Source organism: Solanum stenotomum, chromosome 8 (genome assembly GCF_019186545.1).
Source record: "Solanum stenotomum isolate F172 chromosome 8, ASM1918654v1, whole genome shotgun sequence".
NCBI lineage: Eukaryota > Viridiplantae > Streptophyta > Magnoliopsida > Solanales > Solanaceae > Solanum > Solanum stenotomum.
This window is the reverse complement of record NC_064289.1, coordinates 25,326,025-25,330,683: the sequence shown is the minus strand read 5'-3', so window position 1 is coordinate 25,330,683 and position 4,659 is coordinate 25,326,025. Positions and strand designations below refer to the sequence as shown.

The 4,659-nt window shown below is 24.6% G+C and overlaps 1 pseudogene; it reads right to left on the bottom strand.

Annotated features, from left to right (window-relative positions):
- Positions 1 to 955: 955 nt before the first annotated feature.
- Positions 956 to 4,659, bottom strand: part of LOC125873649 (uncharacterized) — an 11,778-nt pseudogene continuing 8,074 nt past the window's right edge.

Genomic DNA, 4,659 nt, shown 5'->3' with positions numbered 1-4,659 from the left:
TTGAGAAAAACCATGTAACCAGTTTCGAATAGCAACAAGTGTTTGGACATTTTCATGGTGGATGCAACTTCTATACTTAGTGATTTCCTAAAAAACTTTAAATAGATTTTGAGTTTGGATCTCTTTAATTTTAAATTTTAATATTATATTATATTTTTTAATTAATTTGTATTAGCCCACGGGCCGACCCTACCTATATTTCTCAAGCCCCACAAATCAGCAGACTTATTCAGGCCGGGCTAAAAAACCTTTTTTTTAAATGGGCTCCAAAATTTTTAGCCCAGCCCTATTAAATTTCGGGTTAGGCCAGACCGGCCCAACAGGCGTAGCCCATATTAACGGCTCTACAGAGAAATGGGTTTATTTTGTTTCTTACAGACGCCATTACAAAGTTGAAAGGACAAGTGGAAATTGAACGAAGGAAAAAAAAAAAAACTTGCGTAGGGTTTTTAAGGATTTTCTCCTAGTTGCAGTGGGGTTTTAGGAAACTCTATGAACCGGGTCTAGAGCTATCCCAAATTACCAAAAATTTGCATTTTCAGAAAATTAACAAAGAAATAAATATTGCAATACTAGCTACAATTTAATAAATAAAATAAAAGTCATACTAATAGATAAATGTGTCTTTTAACTTAATCTTATTTGACATTTATAACCTAGTATATACAAATAACCACTTAACGTTTATAAAATATTAAAATTAAACAAGTAGACATACATTAAAAAATAACTATTTAATATACAGTAAAACTTCTATAAATTAATACTTGGTAAATTAATAATCTCTCTAAAATAATATTTTCCTCCAGTCCTGACTTGGGCCAATGGAATTATCACCAATTTCGATAAGATAATAAGATAATATGTTTCAAGAAGATCCCTATATAAATATATGGTCTCATTAATATCATAAATTAATAACTCTTTAAAAGTACAAATATATCTAAAACAATTTAGTGAAATATGATTCTATTGTGTTCTGTTTTTTCTTAAAATTTAAATCTAGTTGAAACTCTCTCTAACATTTCTTATTGCATCCAAGAGCTCCGGTGTTGTCTTTTTGAATTGCACCATAAAATTGTAAAGAGTTGTAGATGCGATAAGTGTTTCTTTCCGCGTAACTGGTTCTAAAGGTATAGTATCATCTTCGACTTCATCATCAACATTGCTTTTTCCGATGGTATCCACAATTTTTTCTAAGCTCTGGACCGCTGAACATGTATCACTTTCACTCGGATAATCCAACAGGTTATTGACATCCATTTTATTGTGGTAACAGAGATCATTAATCATGACCTCGAGTTCATAAATGATTTTTTCACAAGTGGGTTCATTCAAATTCTCTGAGATTGCATCCCTTGAACGAATTTTACAGTGTCGAAAATAATTTGCTATTGTCTCTTGGTGAACATTTGTTGTCCAAGCAGGGATTACAAAACTGATAGCATCCAAAACATTAATCTTTGATGGATCAGTTTGTCCCACTTTATAGCCTTCTAATATCATACGATAAAATCTGTTATGGTAATACATCTTGAAAGCTCTTATTATCACAGCATCACAAGGTTGAAATTAGTAAGATATAATGATTTTGATGTATTCGTTGTACTTTATGTATAATATTTTTTTATGTGAAATCAATAAATATGATACATAAATTAGTAAGATATAATGATTTTGATATAATCAAAATTAACCTTCATTAAATCTCTAACCGTTCTTTAAATTAATAAATATTAATTTATCAATTAAATAATATCTCTTAAAAATAATAAAATTTCATGATCCCACCTATATTAATTTATAGAGGTTTTTCTGTATGTACAACTAACCACTTAATATTTAGGTAGATTATAAGATATACTATTTAAGTTGAATATAAGATATATCATTATTAATTATTTCAAAAAATAAAACCAACAATAAAATCCAAAATAGAGTTTACATTTTAAGCAAAAATAATCAATCTGTCTCTACACTAAAAATTTAGTAATTTTATCCGTTTTTATACTATGATTATAATCTAGTTATTAGAATTAAGTCATCTAGTTTTATTTTTTTGTTCTTGGTGTAACTCAAATACAAGGAAATCTAAAGTTATAATTAAAAATAAAAAGGTAAAGTTGAATATTATTTCCCTGTAGTTAACAAGTGAAATTTATAATTTTAAATTAACGCTCAACTAAATATAAAGACAAATACGAAATAATTTACTAAACATTAAAAATATTCAATTTAGAATAATACACCATTTTTTTCAATCGCCCCTCCAACAAATATATTTTTACCAAAATAAGCCATTACTAAAATTAATTCACCAAAGTTTTTTTTTTTTGAAATTTTACAAACTAGTATAAACATATTTCTTAGGCTATATTTTATTCAAAAATCTTTAATAAAAAAATGACGAAGTTCTGACGGAGTAAACAAACATAAATGTTACTGTCAGTAACATTTTATAATTCATTATTTTAAGTCATGTTTTACGATAAAAATATTACTCACAACAATATTTTACTAAAATACCTTGTATGAATAAAATGGTAAACCTCTTTCAATGGAGATTCTTCCTCCTATACAACTAGGAAAATTGTTCGCGCTTCGCGCGCCTATAAGAAATATTTATTGGACAATAATATATACTAATATTTATATTCATGTTAGTATCAGATATATAAACAATATTGATATTCTCTTCATATGTGATATGATACATTTTTTCATCTTTTTTAAATATATACAATTGATTTTTTTTTTTTTACATCTTTTAAGTGCAAACTATTTATATGTATATAGTAGAATAAATTATTTACCATGATGAAGTAAATGAAATAGAGATCATATTTTGAAATAACAATATATTGTATCATATTTTTTTACGATCCTCTTTACAAATTTTGATTTCGTAAAAATAACTTTTGAAGTTCTTCATTGTGTCTTTATTATTAGTTTTTTAAAAAAATTTAAACATTAATTAAAATATTAATATAAATTATGAAAAAGTTATAACAATATTTAAGAGTAGAAGTTACAAGTAAAATGAAGAGACATGAGTTATGAATTTTATTAGACATTAATTGCATTAATAATCATGTATTAATTTTATTTATAAAAATAAATAAATATGAAAATAAGGAATAGAAATACAATAATGAACAAAAAAATAAAATGATTGGTGACTGCATAAAAAATATAAATACATTTCAAACAAAAAAGAATAGTGACAAAAACAAATTGTTACATACAAAAAAAAAAAAGACATCATAGAATTTAATATTTTATTTTTAATTATTTTCTTGCAAGCATAATAAAAATGAAGCTCATTATCATCATAATTTATTTATTTTATAAATGAGATAACCAAAAAAAATAAAAATAGTAAAGAACCAAATGAGTAGCATTGCCAATACATGTAGTTAGTTAACTTATATAAACTAAAGTTTAAAAATTCTAGCAAAAGTAGCTACCTTACCAATACAAGTCAAAGTAACAAAAAAATTTCTAGCAAAAAATAATTCCTAATTATGCTTCAAAAATTGCTTTTCTTCTACTATCTTCCTTTGTAAGTAGATCTGTCATCATATTCTGTTCTCCATATGCCAACCTCTTCATTATATGCTACCAATTGAATAAAAAAACATAATTATGAATAAATAAAATATCATACCAATTGAAAGTGATTATACCAAAAGAAAAAAAAGAAATTTAAACTATATGTAATATATCTGTAAATGATTTTTTCATGAATTTTACTAACAATAAATAATAATCATCCCTTGAAATCTCACACATTGTAATCAAACTATATTATATTCATCAAATTGACTATTAAAGAGACAATCACATACTAACACATTGTTCATTATTACAAAGTTTTTTTCTATTAAATCATACTTGCTTGGAGAATGATAATACATACATAAATAAAATATTAACAAAGCATATCCAAATACATAAAAATAAAAAGAGACTTGAGAATGAAATATTTCTTACCTTTTATGTACTTCTTTTTCGTTACATGTTAGTTAATTCACAAACTAATATGATAAAGAAGAGCAAATATATTCTTGAATGTCAATTTTCATGAAATTAAATATGAATTTAGATAGGCAAAATGTAGAAAATGAAAAGAAAGACTTGGGAATGAAATATTTCTCACCTTCATGTACTTTTTTTTTTGTTAATCTTGAATGTGAATCTCCATGAAACTAAAAATGAATTTACATAGGCAAAATATAGGAATACAATAAGACATCATAAACTTACAAATTAATTTTTGGAGGTTATAGACATGAAAATTATGAGAGTCTTGAATATTATTAAAAATAAAAATTAAAGAGGTGTAGGTCATGGATAATTACTCCTTGTAAATAAATTAAATAATAAAGAGAAAAACACTTAAAATATTAAAATATATTATCATTTTATGATTTGACGTGAGGCTAATAAAGAAAAAAAAAATGTGAAGAGTCTTTGTTATAAATGTTACTCCATTAATAAAATAATTATTTATAATAAATTAAGTAATTTGATTTTATAATACAATAGTTAATTTAAATAAGAAAAAAATATCAAAAAAATGAGAAAAAAGACAAATACAAATGGAGGTCATAGAGAGGTGCCACATCACCTTGTCTATATTTCTCCTTTATTATATAT